The 20,194-nt window shown below is 44.0% G+C and overlaps 1 protein-coding gene across 1 annotated transcript in view; it reads left to right on the plus strand.

Moving 5' to 3' along the window:
- DTD1 (D-tyrosyl-tRNA deacylase 1) overlaps positions 1–5,962 on the plus strand; it is a 75,807-nt gene extending 69,845 nt beyond the window's left edge. The window contains exon 6 of the mRNA XM_018057245.1: positions 5,403–5,962. The gene's annotated coding sequence lies outside the window, so the exon portion shown is untranslated. The remainder of the gene's footprint in view (positions 1–5,402) is intronic.

Consider the following 20,194-nt stretch of genomic DNA (forward strand, 5'->3'; position numbering starts at 1 on the left):
TTCCACAGCCCAGTGCATTGTTACCTACTCAGTTCAGTTCAGTTCAGTCGCTCAGTCGTGTCCGACTCTTTGCGACCCCACGAATCACAGCATGCCAGGCCTCCCTGTCCATCACCAACTCCCAGAGTTCATTCAGACTCACATCCATCGAGTCAGTTGTTACCTGTTATTATCTTTAAATACTTTTTTTTTAGATGAACCAAGAATAAGAAAAAGAACAGATCTGGGGACTTCTCTGGTAGCCTGCTGGGTAGGGCTCTGTGCTCCCACTGCACGCGGCATGGGCTCCATCCCTGGTCAGGGGATACACTTCCTTTCATTATGTGAATCCAGGTTTCTGACCTGTGTCGTGCTCCTTCTGCCTGAGAACTTCCATGAGTGTTTCTTGTGGATCAAACCAAGCCTTCGTTTCCCTTTCACTTTTGAAAGATAGTTTTTTTGGTATAGAATTCTAGATTGGTGGTGGTTTTCTTGCTTGAACATTTTAGATATCTCATTCCACTCTCTCCTTGCTAGCATAGTCTCTCCTGAGAAGTCCTGTGTAACTCACAGCCTTGTTCTGCTGCAAGTAACATGTGCCTCTCCTCCCACTCCACCCACAGCTTCTTTCAAGATTTTCTCTTCGTTTTTTGTAGTTTACGTATGATCTGCCCCAGTGCGGTTCTTAATGGGTATGCTGAGCTTCCTGGGTCTATGATTTGGTGTCTGGGCTGTTCCTGGCCATCATTACTTCTCTGCTCTTTCCACCTTCTCCTCCTGGAATTTGGTTTTGTGTATGCTACCCCTTGTGCAGTTTCCCCAAGGTTCTTGGACAGTTAGTTTTCTTCCCCCTACTCCTTTCTCGCTCTCTTGGCAGTTCAGTTTGGAAGTCTGTGTTGACCTTCTTCAAGCCCACTGACTTCTCCTGGGGCTGATGAGCCCACAGGAAGCCCTCTTCCTTTCCTTTTGATCCTTTCTGGAGCTTTTCTGTCTCTCTACATACATTACCCGTCTTTTCTTGAGTGTTGTCTACTCTTCCCAGTAGAGCCCTTAACATATTAATCATAGTTACTTTTCCTTATCTGACAATTCCAGCATCTTGTTTTAAATATCTAAGCCTCATTCTAATGATTGCTTTGGATTTCCTGAACTTCTGGAGTCTATAAATGCATGTCTTTCAATACATCTGGGAAGTTTTAAGGAGTGTTTCTTCCAGCGTTATTTTCTTCCCTGTTTTCTCTCCTCTTGCTGGGAGGAGGTTATTGGTCCCAAATCACAAGTGTTGTTCTGGCCTTTGTTATACAAGATGCAGATATTATACAGGAGCAGGCATATTATGTCACTTTACTGGCAGGGGGGTTGGATTTACTTCCTTCCCAGGCTTGCACTTTAGTTGCCTTATTTATTAGAAACAAATCGGTAAGACTCTGACCATAATAATGATTCTGCTTATTGCTCAAGTGCAGAGCTAAGCTTGCTGATAACCTGGAGTGTGATAATATAGTCGACACTACTTTCCTGTGGATAATTAAATGCAAATTAATTAAAATTTAAAAAGTTTAATTTCCTTAGTCACAGTAGCCACATTTCAAGTGCTTAGTGGCTACATGCAGCTGGTGGCTGCCACGCTGCACAGAGTTGATAGACAACAGTCTGTCACTGCACAGAGTTCTTTCGGGTGGCACTAGCTTAGAGGGATCAAACTAAGGTTTTTGAGACCGTCATCTGAGCCACTGTGGGTGTGGTTAAATATGAACAAGTATGCATTAGAAATAGGTGGGGTAGAATTTAAGGCAAAAAATAAAAACTAACTGCTGTCAGAGTTTGTTCCTTCCATGATCAGATGACATCAGTTTTATTTTTTCCCTGCTTGGCTTATTAGTTGACACCAAGCTTTCCTTTCTCGGTTAGAAATGACACCATTGTCCCTATGTTCTCAGTGCCAAGCCAGGACCCACAGAACTCATGCACAGGAAGAATGTCTGCTCTGAGAGCGTGCCACAGGCCTTACTGGAGTCCCTAACATGCTAGACAGGCTGCATGAATCCTTCATTGATAACACTGACCTCCCAGTAGCTTATGTTTTTCATGGAACAGTCTGCTTTCTTGTCAGTGAGCTCATGTTAGTTTCCAGCCATGACCAGAACTAAATAAAAATAAATGAAACTAGGTTCTTTTGACAGTGGTTTGGAGAGCAGGTCTGTGGTGTGTATGTTCTGACTCTGGCACGCATATCTTCTGGTTGCTCAAAAGGCTTAAAACCAGAAACAGATCAGCTGGAAGTCAGCATCTTTGAGAGACTCAGGGTTTATACAGGCTGTTGAAGGAGCCCTTGCTCCTGACCCTGAACTCTCTCCCACCCCCTAGCATTTGAAGGCAGTGAAGAAGAACCACCCCAGCAACTTCTTTCATAAGGTCTTGAAATAGTGGTGCCAAGTTATTAGACACTTCTTAATGCTTTTATGTTTTCTCTAAGCAGAAAATTCTATGGCTTCTAAGTTTACAAAGTTGGAGACATACGGTAGGTATAATGTGACCTGTGTTTACCATCAAGCAGAATATCATGAGCACTTTCTGGATCATTTATTCTTGTGTAGGAAACCATATCATTTTCATCTGCACATTGGATGCTTGAAGCATAAATTTATTATCACAGTTCATTAAAATGTAAAATATTTAATGGTAGTAAATGTAAAATAATAATGTATTCAAACAGGATCCCAAAGCTCATTTTAGGTTCAAAAACAAAGGTTTTAATCTATGCCAAGAAGGTGGAGTTCCCCAAAGATGGGACATGGAAACTAGTTTCAGGATTTTAGTTACTAGTATTGCAGGTGAGAAAAGAGGTACTGGAAGGCCCAGGCTTTTAAGTTTGGGTTAATATCTTGATTGTAATATAGGAGCAAGTGGGTTACTTTTCTTGACTATAAAATAGAAGTATTATGGTCTCTGGAAATTAAGTTATGTATTACCTTTGTGGTTTTTCAGATATTGGTTACGATGTAGTGCAGAACTGTGGCAGGTGGGTTTCAGAGCACGAGGGTAGACCTGGAGGAAATTTTGATTCCTCTTGTGTGTCCAGATAGACCTAAAGAACTTGGACAAGCTGTAGTTCAAACAAGCCTTCCCCATGTGGGCCTGTGAACTTCAGTGTCAAGCTGGGCTCTGGAATGGAAGGCTGATAATTCCACTGAGACATCTGCTCATAATATGACCCTTTCCTAAGAGTGTGACCTGTATTGAGTACATCTGCTGGAAGCATGTGGCATCTCCATGTGTAAACTACTGTACTTTTGCTTTTACTGAAGTTCATCCAATTAATTTAAATCTGAGGGGATAGAAGCTGCTCTGTTAAGTCTGGGATTTAGTTAAACTTGGATGACAAATCAAGAAGCAGCAGTCAGAACTGGACATGGAACAACAGACTGGTTCCAAATCGGGAAAGGAGTACGTCAAGGCTGTATATTGTCACCTTGCTTATTTAACTTCTATGCAGAATACATCATGAGAAATGCCAGGCTGGATGAAGCACACGCTGGAATCAAGATTGCCAGGAGAAATATCAATAACCTCAGATACACAGGTGACACCACCCTTATGGCAGAAAGTGAAGAACTAAAGAACCTCTTGATGAAAGTGAAAGAGGAGAGTGAAAAAGTTGGCTTAAAACTCAACATTCAGAAAACTAAGATTATGGCATCCAGTCCCATCAGTTCATGGCAAATAGATGGGAAAACAATGGAAACAGTGAGAGACTTTGTTTTTTGGGGCTCCAGAATCACTGCAGATGGTGACTGCAGCCATGAAATTAAAAGACACTTGCTCCTTGGAAGAAAAGCTATGACCAACCTAAGCAGTATATTAAAAAGCAGAGACATTACTTTGCCAACAAAGGTCCATCTAGTCAAAGCTATGGTTTTTCCAGGAGTCATGTATAGATGTGAGAGTTGGACTATGAAGAAAACTTTATAAAGTCTTTGGTGCTTTATAAAGAGCACTGAAGAATTGATGCTTTTGAACTGTGGCGCTGGAGAAGACTCTTAAGAGTCCCTTGGACTGCAAGGAGATCCAGCCAGTCAATCCTAAAGGAAATCAGTCCTGAATATTCATTGGAAGGATTGATGCTGAAGCTGAAACTCCAGTACTTTGGCCACCTGATGCAAAGAACTGACTCATTTGAAAGACCGTGACGCTGGGAAAGATTGAAGGCAGGAGGAGAGGGGACAACAGAGGCTGAAATGGCTGGATGGCATCATCGACTCAATGGACATGAGTTTGAGCAAGCTCCAGGAGTTGGTGAGGGACAGGGAGGCCTGGAGTGCTATAGTCCATGGGGTCACAAAGAGTTAGGCACGACTGAGCGACTGAACTGAACTAAACTGGATGACAAATGCCTGCCATATCAATCTTGGCATGACCATCTGGCTTTTGTTGTAGGCTCAGAATTGCAAAAGGAAATTCTAAGAATTGCCAAGGAAGACACTTGGGCATTCTATACTAAAGAACCTACCCTCCTTTGAGCAATATAAAAAATATCCCAAGAACAAGCATTTAGTTTGTACCCTGTTCCTATGCTTTCTTTAGGCTCCTAATCCCTCTGCCTCCCTCATTGTTAAAAGTATTTGGAAATGAGCCTTGTATTTTTTTCAAGAGATTTGTCCATTTTATCCATGTCTAATTTGTGGGCATGTCGCGATACATCCTTTTTATTCTTTTAATGTCTGTAAATGTTCTGCTGTTGCCTCTTTGATTCCTGATACTCATAACTTGTTTCTTCTCTTTTTTTCTTGATAAGTCTAGCAAGAAGTATATTAGTTTTATTCATCTTTTTAAAAAATTTTCTCTTTTGCTTTTCTGTTTGAAATTTCATTACTTCCTGCTCTTGTTATTCCCCTTCTCCTGCTTGTTTTGGGTTTACTTTGCTTTTATTCTTTTAATTCCTTAAGATAGAAACTCCAATTATTGACTTGAAAGCTTTCTTATTTTCTAATGTAATAAGCATTTGATCCTATGAATTTTCCTCTAATCACTGCTATAGATGAATATCACAAATTTTTATTGTTGTATTTTCACTCACTTTCAAATGTTTTCTGATTTACCATGTGACTTCCCTTGGATACAAAGACCATTCAGAAGTATGTTGTTTAATTCCCAGATACTTGGTTGGTGTCTTTTTGAGCTCTAAGGATGAAGTTCTGATAAATTGGCATCTCTTTGGTGAGAGGTATTAGGATTGATACGTGACAACACGGCCCATTTCTCACAGTAAGGTGAAACAAAACACTATCGTTCTCTTGTTGTTGTATAAACTTGAAAGGATATCTCCAGCTGTTTTTGTTATGCTTGGTCATGTATTTTAATATGATTTGAAAGCAAATTTTGGGACCTTTCTGAGTAATATGTCTTATCTTTGTTCTTTTTAGTGCATTATCATTGGGCAGAACTGGATCCTGAAAAATTCATGAAAGATGCTAGGCACCTATACTACTTTAAAGACTTGGACCTGAATCCTGAAAAGGAAGATGGAAATAAGAAACTGGGAACCTACAAAAACACACACAAAAAACTCACCAAAGGAGCGTTACCATTTTTTGTTGCTGCTGTGGCTTAATAGAGGAGATGGGTGCTGCCAGGGTGGGGAAGATGCCCCATGCACAGGGCAGCAAGGAACACACCCAAGGGTCCCCTCAGGAAGGCCACGTTGGTTCCTCTGATTCTCGGCTTGCTTTTGGAACAGGCTGGCCCAACATCACTTGTCATCGAGTCCTCCTTTCACCCTGTGGTGTATTTCTGAGTGTCCATGATGGGTCCCAAATGCGGTCACACTGTCCATGTTTTTCCCAACACTGGCTAGGCCAGGGCTAATGTTAGGATGTAAAGAGAACAGTCGTCCATGATAATACATTATGTGAGACCTTTGCATCTTATAAATTTTCTCTTTTTTTCTAAAAAGAAATAAACTCCAAAGCTCAACAAACCACTTTATTCTTAGCCAAATTCTGCTATGTTTCTTCTTAAGGATTGTGTTTATAGAAATATGACATGTCTGACCCTTCTGCATATACATACATGTCTTTTCAGATAACCCTTTTGTAGGGGGCCCTCCCTCAGCGTGCACACAGGCTTCTGCTTCTATGGTGAGAGCCTGTCTGTAGTGATTTATAGTTGGTGCCATTTCCCTTGGACACTAAGTAGCAGGAAAGGGTAGTGTGCCTGTGAAGGAAATCCTCTTCAGAAAGGCCAGGTGACTGACACCATGTGCATGCCGCTCTGTATCTGGTTTATCCACCTCTGGGATGTAGCAGGGGGAAGCCCCACCACGCCAGACCACACAGATGACCTTTTCCCAGGAGCCACATGGCTGTCTGGGTGTACAAGTCCCCATAGCAACGTGAAGGAAGAACCATGTCTGGTAAAGTGTTTCTCAGTTAAGTTTGATCTAGTGGTACAACAATAGTGATCATTTTTAGACATTATATGATATCAATAATAATATATTACCATACATAATATACATTTATATAGCATATCTGTAATATACTAATGCTTATATAGTTATCCTCTCTTGAAATACTTCTTGCCTAAGTATAGAAGAGACATCCTTACTTGGCATTTTGGTGATGCTGAAACTTTTCTAAAAGCTCATGGCACCTGGTATTCCCAGGCAATCTCCCATCCAAGTCCTAACCAAGCCCGACTCTGCTTAGCTTCTGAGATCGGATGAGATGAGTTGCATTTAGGATGATAAGGCCATAGATGGGTAATGCTGACACTCTGTGACTTTATAATAATTTCTCAGCTGCTGTACTCTGATCCAGTTGTCTGCTTCAAATAAGAACATAGCTGGAAAATATGAGTGGGGGGGAAAAGCTCAGATCACATCTCCTCTGTACATTCAAGTACTTGGAACACAGAGTTGGAAAGGGGCTTGCTGAATTGCTTTATTCTGACCCAGTGCAGATTATTCAGTATCCAGATGGTCCATTTGAATCTGCATTGGTGTAAACCTCTTGGTTTGAAATCCTGGTGACCCAGATGCAGTTTGTGGTCATTCCTCCAGCCCACAGGCATTGAGGTCCAGGAAACTGTCCTGTTTCTCTTGTCTAAGTCGGCTTTTACAGTGTGAATCTCCAGTTTTGTAGACTCGGTTGTAGGGCAGTGGACTTGCTGAACAGATCTGTCAGGGGTTTCCTGCCATAGCATTTGATCACCAGCAGCTCGTGCTGAGTGAAGAGCTGCAGCCTGTATGTACAGACAGAAGAGCCTGTGTGCCTGACATATGGATAGTGATGAAACACGAGGCCCATTGCTCACAACCCAGTTCCCAGATCCCACCTCAGAGGAGCTCAGACAAACCTGAGTGTGAGCAGTAGCATGTGGTCAAGTCGATGAAGGATCTGAAAACCATAAAGGGAGATGAGCCGAAGGGGAAAAAACCAAGACTCTGAATATCTGAAGGATGTGAAAGAGATGCTGAGTCAGAAACAAAAGTGGAACAAGGGTTTTAAGTGTCATTAACACAGATGCTGCCTTGATGGATGCAGCCACACCATGCAACGGGGGGTGGCGATGCTGGGAGCCTAGAGCAGAAGTTCTGAGCCTGCTTGTGTGGGGGAAGAGCTTTGTTTGTTTTCATCACAGTCCAGGACCAGAGTACGTGCTCCAGTCCCTTATGTAAGATGATGTGGGACAGTCGGTCCTCTGTGCAGTGGTCATCCTCAGATATGGAGAGCCAACTGTGTTTTTAAACATCTCCCCTCCCTCACAGTGTGCAGGGAAGATGGTAGATGTCTGAAAATATTTGCTGCTTTTGTAGCATCGGGTGGAAGAGTGCTTTTCCATCATCTTGGAAGGTCGCTTTCAACTCCAGGCAGCAGCAGAGGTGCGTGTACATACTTAACGGCTAGCTGGAGGGTCAGGTCTGACCGCAAGGCGAGGTTAGGATGGAAACATGAAAGCTCAGGAAGAAACCCCACGACATCCTCAACTGCCTCAGAGAGGCTGTTCATCCCTGCCTTCCCCAGGCGCCTACTCTCCTGCTGAAGGTCATTTCCAACTCTTACTGTGAGACAAGTGGCTAAAATTAGATTCTAGGGGCAGCTCTGCTTACAGAGTGTAAAACCCAGTCTTCATGTCCCTCCCAACCTGTCCGACTCCTCCTCGCTGCTTATTTATCAAACTCGCTGTTTATTGTCCACTAAAGCATGGTTTGACTGAGGATGGGAGAGAATCGTACCATGTACGGCTTTCCCGAGAGGTCTTGGCAAACTGTGGGCCTGGGACTTTAAACAGAGCGCTGCCTGGTGCCACCGGGTAGCAGGGGCCGTTTAATCTTGCCTTCCGTGATTTACTTTATAGGAGACAGACCTCTTCTGGTGACACAAACACAGACCAAATACAGACACTTCCTGAGTGGAGGTGGGCGCCGAGCACCAGAGAGAGCAGAGAAGCCACGCCAAGGTCACGCAGCAGCTCACTTCAAGTCTGTTGAGATCAGGCCATCCCTGCCCAGAGGCCTTGGTCTCTCCCGTGGGCAGAGCTGCACTTGTTCTCAAGGGCACAGCAGGCACCCTGTGCGTTGGAAGCTACTTTCCTGCAGTGGCCGCATCTCTTCTGTGGCTCGCACCAGCCCGCAGGCAACTAAAGCCCCACGTTTGTCCCGTGTGACCAGAGTCTGGCCAGTGGAAGGTACCCAGTGAAGAACTTAATCGTGTTCCTGTTGGGCTCAGGCCTCTTGGGCTTCCATGTCATCTTGGCTCCTCCTCCAGCTCCGTGTTATCCTCAGATGAGGTTTTCTGTCTTTATCCAGGTCCTGGCTGAACAAGCTGCACAGCGCAGAGTTGGCACCCGGTTAGGGATCTTAGCAGGTCAATAGATTCATCCGTCACGTTCTCACTCACCCCACTATCCTTCTCCCTGTGTCACCACTCTTGCCAAAGTCAAGCAACTCTGTTTTCAGAGTAATTTGGTGATTAATCCCTTGATTCTGTCAAACAGTATTAGTGCAGCATCACTGTGTTACAGCATGACCGATTCAATGGACAAGAACTTGGGCAAACTCCAGGAGATGGTGATGGACAGGGAGGCCTGGCGTGCTGCCATCCATGGAGTTGCAAAGCAACTGAACAACAACTGTGTTACTTGTGAACCCATGCTGACTTCCGACCAGTGCTGTGCTGTTCCACAGGCCCTCAACATAACTTCTTCATCGTCATCCGTTCTAGAATGTTTTCAGGTGATACAGCGTTTATCTTCATTTATTTCACTCGTAACCCCCTCAAGTTTCATCTGTGTTGTTGCTAATGACGGGATCTTCTCCTTTCTCTCGGCTGAATAATATTTCATTGTGTGTACTGACCACATCTTCTTCATCCATTCATCCATTGACAGGCACTTACATCGTTCCCTTATCTTGGACATAAGGGAATAAGGCTGCAGTGGATATGGGAGTGGGAGTTTATCTTCCAGATACTGGTTTTGTTTCCTTCAGATATATGCCCAGGAGTGGAATTGCTGGATCATGTGGTACCTCTATTTTTTTAATTTTTTGAGGCGCCCCCAGGCTGTTTTCGACAGTGGCTGTACCAATTTACGTTCCCATCAATGTTGTACTAGGGTTCCCATTTCTTCATACCTTCACAAACACTGGAAATCTCTTTCCTTTTTAAAAACAGCCATCCTAACAGATGTGAAGTGAAATCTCGTAGTTCTGATTCCCTTGAAGATTAGTGGTGTTGGGTACTTTTTCATGTACCTGTTGATCTTCTGTATATCTTCCTTGGAAAAATTTGTCTATTTAGTTTCTTTGCCCATTTGTAAATCAAGTTCCTTATTTATTGTTTGCTATTGAGTTGCATAGGTTCTTTACATATTTTGAATATTAATCCCTTACCAGGTCTATGGTTTGCAAATATTTCCTTTTATTACATGGCTTTCCTTTACATTCTGCAGATTGTTTCCTTTGCTCTGCAGAAGTGTTCTAGTTTTTTAGTTCCTCTTGTTTGTGTTTTTGTTGCTTGTACTTTTGCTGTCATATCCAAGAAATCACTGCAAAGAACAACGCCATGGGGTTTCTTACCTATATTTTCTTCCAGGAATATTATGATATGAGCTGTTATATTTAAGTCTTTAATCCTTCTTGAGTTATTTTTGTGAGTGGTGTAGAAGAGGGGTCTGATGTCTTTTTTCTGCATGTGTTTATCCAGTTTTCCCCACACTGTTTGTTGAAGAGGCTGTCCTTCCTCCATTGCATATTTTTGGCTCCCATGTCAAATATTAGTGGAACATATTTTATAAGCACAGACATAAATTAGGTTTATTTCTGGGCTCTCAGTTCTCTTCCATTGGTCTCTGTATCTGTTTTTATGCCAGTACCATACCAGTCTGATTACTTTATAATATAGTTTGTAATCAGGAAGAATGAAGCTTCCAGCTTTGTTCTTTCTGAAGACTGCTTTGACTGTTTGGGGTCTTTTGTGGTTCCATATCAATTTTAGGATTGTTTTTCCTATTTCTATGAAAAATGCCAATGGAATTTTGCATTTAATATATGGATGGTTTTGGGTAGTATGGACATTTTAAGAATATGAATTCTTTCAGTCCATGAACATGGGCTTTTCATCCAGTTATTTGTGTCTTCCTTAATTTCTTCCATTGTGTCTTATAGTTTTCAATGTATAGGTCTTTTACCTACTTTTGTTAAATTTATTCCTAGGTATTTATTGTTTTGATGTCATTGTATATGGAGTTGTCTTCTTAATTTTTCTTTCTGATAGTTTAAGTGTATAGAAAGGCAACTGATTTTTGTATATAGACTTTTTATTCTAAAACTTTACTGGATTTGTTTATTAGTTCTAAGAATTTTTTTTTGTATAGTATTTAGGATTTTCTGTATATAAGATCACATCATCTACTGAGGTGTTTTCCTCTGAAGTCTTGAAACCTTCAAAGTCATCCATAAGTGTTGGAATTAACTTCTTCCAAACTCCAGTTAATGTTGGTATTTTGACCTCTTCCCCTGAGTCATGAATTCCTCAATAGATCTTGAGTGGTGAATCCTTTCTAGAAGGTTTTCAATTGACTTTGTCCAGATCTATGAGAGATTCATTCTATGTGGCAGCTATGGCCTATGGAATGTATTTGTTAAAAAAAAGTAACACTTGAAAGTAGAAACGATACCTTGCTCCATGGGTTACAGAATGGATACGGCCGGTGTTCACAAGCATGACTGCAACATGCATCATGTCCATCTCTATCAGAGCTCTTGGTGACCAGGTACGTTGTGAATGAACAGGAATATTTTGAAAGGAATCTTTTTTCTGAGCAGCAGCTCTCAATAGTGAGCTGAAAACATGCAATGAATTTCTCCTCTAGACATTAAAGTGCTGGCTGGCATCTTCTAACCCAAGGCTGTTCCATCTCATTGGCAACCTGCTGTTCAGTGTGGCCGCCTTCAGTCATCATCTCGGCTAAGTCTTCTGTGTGGCTTGTTGCAGCTTCTCTGTCAGCACTTGCTGCTCTGCCTTGTACTTCTCTCGTGGAGACGGCTTCATTCCTTAAACCTCATGAACCCATCTCTGCTAGCCTCACACATTCCTTCGTTTCTTCTGCAGCTTCCTCACCTCTCGTAGTTTTCCCAGAATGGAAGAGAGCAAGGCCTGGCTCTAGAGGAGGCTTTGCCTTGAGGCAGTGTTCTGGCTGATTGGATCTTCTGACCAGACCACTTTGACATTTTCTCCATTGACACCAAGGCTGTTTCTTCTCATTTGTGGGCTCCCTGCTTCCTCGTAGCTCAGCTGGTAAAGAATCTGCCTGCATTGCAGGAGACCTGGGTTCGATCCCTGGATTGGGAAGATCCCCTGGAGAAGGGAACAGCCACCCACTCCAGTATTCTGGCCTGGAGAATTCCATGGACTGTATAGTCCATAGGGTTGCAAAGAGTTGGACACAACTGGGTGACTTTCACTTTTCACTTCACTTTCACTGCTTCCTGGGACCTTTGGCAAATGCCCAGTTGGCCAGTAGCTTTGTCTCTGCCCTGTTCACTGCCTTCATCCGCTGTCACTGCCAAACTGGTCCCACCTGGACGACCACTTCAACAGGCTGCCTGTTTCTCCGGCTCACCTCCTCCAGTGAGCCTGGGCTTCCTCACAGCGTAGCAGCCTCAGGGTCCCAGGAGGTTGCCGGGCCTCTTAAGGCCTAGACTCAGAAATCACACACCATCACACCCGCCATATTCTAATGGTCAAAGTAAGTCAGAAGGCCAGCCCAGATCCAGGTGGTGTGGAGACATAGACTTCAAGGATGGAGTCTTAATGGGAGGGGCAGCAATGTCCCATTGCAAAGGGACACATGTTCACTGGTGGCCATCATCATGGTGACCTGCCAAATCCCACCATTTGCCGAGTGAGGGTCAACAAGCACATGCCTCACCAGGAGAAAACTGGGACTCTTTCTCCTGCAGCACTTACACATGAACAATAAAAATAGACACTAGTTAACTTGAACCTAACAAACATTAGAATGGCATTAGGAAGCTCACAGACTTGATGGAAGCATTTTTCATTGAGACCTCAAAAGTGATAGGAAGGGGCTTCCCTGGTGGTCTAGTTGTTGAGAGTCGGCCTGCCAATGCAGGGGTCATGGGTTCCATCCCAGTTCAGGAAGGATCCCACATGCTGCAGAGCAAGTAAGCCCTGTGCACCGCAGGCACTGAGCCAGTGCTCTAGAGCCTGTGAGCCAGAATTACTGAGCCCCCACGCCGCAGCTGCTGAAGCCCATGTGCCTAGAGCCTGAGTTCTGCAACAAGAGAAGCCACTGCAATGAGAAGCCCACACCACAGCGAAGAGTAGTCCCCCTCTTGCCGCAAATAGAGGAAGGCTGCACACAGCAACAGAGACCCAGCACAACCGAAAAGAAAAACGAAGTGATAGAGGGCAGCCCTGAGGATCCCTGGAGGGACCTTTGTAGGGAATGGCCTCGGGGATAACTTCGTCTGATTTGGGGGTAAGGTGGGAGGTGAGTCTTTGTGTCATTTGGCTCACGATTCAGATTCCTTGAGAGTGTGACACAGCATAAGGAATGTGGCCAATAACACTGCCGTAACTTTGTGAGGGCAGGTGGTTACTAAGCCTAACGTGGGGATCACTTCATGGTGTATGGTTGTGTCAAGTCATAACGTAGGACATCTGAAACCAACTTTATATTGTATGTCAACTCTGTCTCATTAAAAACAATTCCGGTTCCTTGGGGAGCTGACTTGGGATGTCTTCCCACTGCTCAGGTTGGTAAGGGTGGGCAGGGCACTTTTACTGATGGGACCTTGTGGAGTGGGGGTGGCAGGGTGTCCCAGAGGAAAAGTGAGGTGCTGTTTGAACACCAGGGAGGTGCCTACTGACTTCTGATCACCCCCCGAGGGAGCGTATGTGGACCCTTTGAGCCTGACTGTGACTGTTCCCAGAGGTCCTCTCACTCGCTCTGTTTGTTAGCATCCTTTCTGAGACATTTAGGCCCTGTCCTGAAGGTGACTCCTCTATTGGGCACTGACTGTTTCCAGCCTTCCTTGTGAATTTTCCACCCAGATCCCCTGGACTCAATCTGCTCTCCCTCCCCAAATACCTGTAGCAGGTACCACCCTCAGATACACTCACCATCACTGTCAGTCCTCTGGCTCTTGTCTTCCTGTGCTGTGGATTGTGGGAAGCTGAAAGGGCTTTTTCTGAGACTCCCATGCAGCTGGGGAGCCACGCTTGGCTGAATTGCTCCAAGCAGACCCATCCACGCGAGACAAGATGGCACGTGGATGCTGCTTCTGGGGTGGCATGGGATCTTCCACTATCCAGACCTCCAAAACCACAGACTGTGTATGGTGACAGCAGTCTGGTTTCTGCTGGAACATTCCTGTGGGGAGGTGGGACATGTCTCCCGGCTCCATCACTCCTGGCCATGTAAGCACCTGAGCTTCCTACCCCCTTGGGTGTTTTGTGCGACAGCTAATAGAATAAACCTTGTCTGCTTAAACTTGTTGCAGTGGATTCTCTTGTCTGCAAGAACCCTGCATGATATAAACGCTCACTAGCTCCCCCAGTAGTTGTGAAAGTCACTCAGTTGTGTCTGACTCTGCAACTCCATGAACTATACAGTCCTTGGAATTCTCCAGGCCAGAATACTGGAGTGGGTAGCCTTTCCCTTCTCCAGGGGATCTTCCCAACCCAGGGATCAAACCCAGGTCTCCCTCAATGCAGGCAGATTCTTTACCATCTAAACCACAAGGGAAGCCTAAGAATACTGAAGTGGATAGCCTATCCCTTCTCCAGCGGACCTTCCCGACGCAGGAATTGAACCAGGGTCAGCTGGATTGCAGGCACATTCTTTACCAACTGAGCTATGAGGGAAGCCCCAGTGCTGTAGTGTAAATGTTGAACAACAGACTCTTTGTCCCCAATAGCAGCAAAACCTGATATTTCATACTTCCACCAGCAGTGTATGACAATTCCAACTGCTTTGTCTTCCTACTGATTTTGTCAGCACTAGTTTTGTCAGCACTTTATTGAGGTTGGTAAAAGAAGGGATATAGTTTTCAGACAATCCAATATCATAACGTGACTTTGGGTGGGGACAGGATATTAACACATACACACACGTTTTTATAAACCTTGACATTGCAGTTTTTAAAAAGTTGTTTCTTGGGTCTTTGGAGTCCAACTCCTTATTTTTAAAAAAATTTTTATTGGAGTATAGTTGATTTACAATTTTGTATTAGTTTCAGGAGGAAGACGTGGCAACCCACTCCAGTATTATTATTATTATTATTTTTTTTTTAGTTTTTTAGTTTTTAAATTTTAAAATCTTTAATTCTTACATGCGTTTTCTTGCTTAGAGAATTCCATGGACAGAGGAGCCTGGCAGGCTACAGTCCATGGGGTCGCAAAGAGTTGGTCAGACATGACTGAGCAAATTTTACTTCACTCACTTCACTTCAGGTGTATAGCACAGTGAATCAGTTAGATAGATATCCACTCTTTTAGAGTCTTTTCCCATATAGACCACTGCAGAGTATTGAGTAGAGTTCCCTGTGCTATATGATAGGTCCTTACTAATTACCTATTTTACATATATAGTAGTTCACATGTGTCAACCCCCAATCTCCCAATTTATCTCTCCCTGGCTCCTCATTTTTTGAACCTGTTTGGTCATAGATTAAGAATTTAGGGAAATCTTCAAGGTATTGTTTGATTTGAGCTAGAAAAACCTCTCCAAATTTGGGCATAGCTCCCTGGTTGTTCTGTCTTCTTTTTGAAGAGGAAGAGCTGTCTCATCACTTTTTCATGTCCCCAGTCGCCCTATGAATGTGGGAGGAGACTGTGAATCGAGGGGCTCAGGTATGGCAGGTCAAGCATGACCGATGTGTAATTCAGTTGTCATTTCCATGTTGAATCAGGAAGCACATTCAGAAATGAGAGGCATATGGTCAGCAGCCAATTAACAGCCTTGGTGGAATTCTGAGCAGCTCAGGAAATGGTGTGAAATTGAAACGATGGCCCGCTCCGTCTGTCAGTGAGCCGTGCTGTTCCCTCCACTGCACTCCAGTGCTCTCCCTGACTCCCTGAGTCTGAGAGAGGAGTCAGCTGCTGCGGCCAGAATCTGACCTCAGTACTGGCTTCAGTTTTTCATCCGCAGGGACTTTTCTTGTTTCACCATCCAAGGCCACATTCTCAGCACATGATACCAAATGACCAGAGAAGTCCTTGGTTTTTGATGTCAGGGTTTTTAATGAAGACACTCGGGCCCGATGTTGTATTGTTTGCTGGTTGTATGTGCGTGTGTGGCAGGGACAGGGGAGATTGAAGGCAGGGTGGGCGGTGAAGGAGGTAGACGGGTGGTGAGTCACTCATTCCAGATAACTGATTAAATCACCTCCGGGTAGTCCATCATGTCCACCGTTCCCTGCTGCCTTTTCTCCGCTCCTTGGTGCTGATGACCAGACCCTTTAGGATCCGGTGACCGGAGCAGACGGGCACCTGCTGGTCCGCTCAGGTCCAAGCAGCTCACGCTCTGCCTCTTTAGTCGTCGACCTAGGAATTGCATTCATTACCTTGTGCCCTACTTTGGAAGCTTCCAGAAATAGGAATTTTACTGTCAAACCTCAGTGGAGGGAGTCCGTTCTCCTAATAGTAAGGAGAAAACAAAAACAGCACATAATGAGGCCTAAAAAGTGTGTCCTTGTAAAATGTCAGACCCAGCCTGTCATCTGGGTTTAACTTACTTTCATCTGGTTCTGCCTAACTTGCCCAACTACAGGCATGCCTATACTCACTCCTGGATTCCATGGCAGCTGTTTTGTCTGTGTTTTCTCATTTGTGTCTGTGATTCTAATGTGGCAGATTCAATTCCCCTTTATTCTCCTCCCCACTCAACAGTTGACTCAGTATATCAGTTAGGTTTTGCTGTGTAACAGGCCATCTAAAAATGGTGTGGCTTAGAATAACACATGTTATCTTTAATTGACTTTATTTTTTTAGAGCAGTTTTAGGTCCATAGCAAAACTGAGTAGAAAGTGGAGAGAGTTCCCATATTCTCCTGGCCTTACACATGCGTAGCCTCCAATACCATTAATATATCTCATCAAGGTGGGACATTTGTTAAAATCAGTGAACCTATGTTGAGACATCATTATCACCCAAAAGCTACAGTTTACGTAAGGACTGACTCTTGGTGTTGTACATCCAGTGGGTTTTGACAAGTGATAACCTGTAAGAATTCCGTGGACAGAGGAGCCTGGTGGGCTACAGTCCATGGAGTCACAAGAGTCAGACACGACTGAGCAACTAAACCATCATCATCATCCATCGATATGGGGCTTCCTTCGTAGCTCAGATGGTAGAGAATCTGCCTGCAGTACGGGGACACAGGTTCAATCCTTGGGTCAGGGAGACCCCCTGGAGAAGGGAATGGCTACCCATGCCAGTATTCTTGCCTAGAGAATTCTGTAGGCAGAGGAGCCTGCTGGGCTACAGTCCATGGGATCACAAAGAATCAAACATGACTGAGTGACCAACACTGCTACAACTATGACTCTCCACTGATATAGTATCATACAGAATAGTCATACTGCCCTAAAAATCCTCTGTGCTCCACTTGTTCATTCCTTGCTACCCTCAAACCCCCGACATGCACTGATCTTTTTCTCTGTGTCCATAATTTTGCCTTTTCTAGAATGTCATATAGTTGGACTCACAGTATGTAGCTTTTTCAGATTAGCTTCTTAGCAACATGCTTTGAAGTTTCCCCATGTCTTTTCATGGCTTGATAGTTCATTTCTTTTTAGTGCTTAATAGTATTCCATTGTGTGAATGTACCATAGTTCATTTTTAACCCACTGAGGTGCATCTTGGTTGCTACAAGTTTTGGCAATCATGCATAACACTGCTATCAATATCCTTGCGTGGGTTTTTGTGTGGATATAGTTTTCAGTTCATTTGAGTAAATATCAAGGAGCACAATAGCTGGATCCTATGGTAAGTGTGTGTTTAGTTTTATAAGAAACTGCCAAACTGTCTTCCAAAGTGGCTGCACCATTTTTGCATGCCCCCAGCAGGGGATGAGAGTGCCTGTTGCTCCACTTCCTCTACAGCATTAGGTGTTGTCAGTGTTGTGGATTTTGGCTGTTCTAATCGGTTGTATACTGGTAACACACATTTTTCATTTCTCAAGGTTCTGTGGATTGTTTAGGTGGTTCTTCTCACATGGGCTTCTTGGCTGGGGCTGGGTGATCTAGGCGTCTCACTTTTATTTCTGGGGCCTTGGTCCATGTGGCCTGTCATCCTCCAGCAGTCGTCTTCAGACAGTGGTGGAATATATCCAATAATCAGAGGGCATGGCTAATGGTGCAGCACTTTTTAAGCTCATGCTTGTCTTAAGTTTGCTGCATCCCACTATCTAAAGCAACTCATTTGGCCAGACCCAGACCAAAGGGATGGGGAGATGGACGTCACTTCTTGATGGAAGGAGCTGAAAAATATCATGACCACCCCCCCCCCTGCAATTTTTTCCATCTTTGGTAACCAGTGACTGGGACATCTAACTCAGCAATGGGATAACCTCTGATATTACCTTCAAAATCTCTAAATCTCCAGTTTAGGAGTCACCCAGAAAAGCAATTTCTTGTTAATGCAGGGAAATCTTAGAGGAAGGAGATTAGATAATCGCATTCTTCTTTTCTAATTACCCAGTTGGTTTTGTTCCAAAGGGGCATCACCATCTCCTCGGATCCATTAGGAACTCCCAGCCTCTGGTCTTAATGCTTCGTAAAAGAAGAACAATACATTTATTCTTATCTTCACCTTCTTAACTGCTGAGGAAGATGTTGTTGAGGTTTAAGGGGTGATCATTAGTCATGTGTCTTCCTCTTCCATCTTTGGAATCAGTTGAGAAATAGATGTAAGCCATGGGAATTGGAGGTCAGAGTAGCACCTTTGTTGCTGGCAGCCCTGGACCAGAGAACATGGTTTATGCTACAGTCAGCCAAGGCTCCCTGCTTCTTCCTCCAGGACTTGGGGTGCCCATGAGCAATGGTACTTGGGTCTGCAGAGCAGGTCCACTGGCCTGGCCAGAAGAAAAGAGAATCGTTGCCTCTCACGTTTCAGGTCATGGCAGTCAAGACAAGGGGATCAAAGCAGGGCCTGGGAGCCTGGGGAGGAGGAGTCACCCAGGCTCTGTGTGGTCGTGATTCCAGCTTCCCCTTCAGTACCAGTCAGCCATAGCTTTCCCCAGGGGAGGAGTAGGGAGGGAGAAAGTGGAAGGTTGGGTGGACGCTTTCCTCCAATACTTTCTGTTCTGATTTGTGGACACTTTTTCTGTGTGCATATGTATTTAAAACCTCTCATTGAAGTGTAATATACCTCTAGAGAAGAGCACACATCATAAATGTATGGTTCAATACATTTTCCCAAATTAAAAACACTCAGATCAAGAATTAGAAAATTACTAGCTCTCTAGAAGCTATATGAACTCCTTTTGGCAGGGGAAGGGGGAGGGTCTGGCTTCTTTTGTTCAAAACGATGACTGTGAATTTCACGGTGTTGTGTATAGATGTAGATTGTTAATTCTCATTGCTGTTTAGTTTCCTGTAATTTATCCATTCTACTGTTGATGGGCATATGGGTGGTTACCACATTTGGCTGATTAAAGTCATTCTAATATGTGTCTTTTAAGAAAAAATGTAGATATTTCTGTTTGGTATATCCCTGGAAATATTGTCTGGGACCCAGCAATTCCACTTGTACAGCTATATCCAAAAAAAACCAAAAACAACCCACCCATTTTAGATACTGAAACCTCTTTCCCAGAGTGGAACTCTGGTGTTCTTGTTGGCAGCATTATGAGAGTTCCAGAGGCCCTTGTCCTTCCTCCTAATACTTTGGAAAAGGCCAATGTTCCTGTTCTATAGATGAGGGTGAAATACCCAGAGAGGGAGGAAATGAGTTCCCCAATAATTGAATACAGAAAAAAAGTTTTAAATAATTTTTTAAAAATTTAAAGTGCATGAGCCTTTCTTAATTTTTGAATGCATTTCAAAATAAGTTGCAGACTATGAACAGATGGGGTCTTTTCAGGGCAACACCACCCTGCAAGCAGGAGAGTGATTTATGACCTAACTTTAGAAACTAGAGATACTTTCAAAGTCTCACCCATCTGGGTGGAGGAAGGGTTTTGGTGGACAAAAAGTTCCTGCACTGAAACTGTGATAAAATACCCACTAGTGGCTGTCGCGATGGAGTGAGAGTGTTTAATCTTTCAGCCATGCCAACAACATGCTCCTTCTTTTGAAAATAGGGTGCAGAGTGTTAGCAAGTGAAGAAGAGTGACCAGTCATCATGCAGTCTGACTCATCTCCTTTGCAGCAGAGACGAGAGAAGGGAGTCTCTTGGCTCCATTGATTCCGGCTCTCGTCTGACTTCTCAGGGGGAAGGACCACATTCTCTAATGAGGGGTTCCAGATACTGGAGACACCTGAAGATCAGGAGAAAACATGCTGACAGCTCTCTCCTTCGAGAAGTCTGCCTCCCTCCTGCACTCCTTGGGGGCACTTTATACGCATTGCGCAGCAGCAGGGTTTATTATCTTTTTGCAACCGGTAGAAAAGTAAGGCAGGGAGGCTCAAAAGACTCACTGGGGGCTATCAGGGAGCCAGATGTTCAGCTGGAAATAGAAACCG

Source organism: Capra hircus, chromosome 13 (assembly GCF_001704415.2).
Source record: "Capra hircus breed San Clemente chromosome 13, ASM170441v1, whole genome shotgun sequence".
In the NCBI taxonomy this organism is placed as follows: domain Eukaryota; kingdom Metazoa; phylum Chordata; class Mammalia; order Artiodactyla; family Bovidae; genus Capra; species Capra hircus.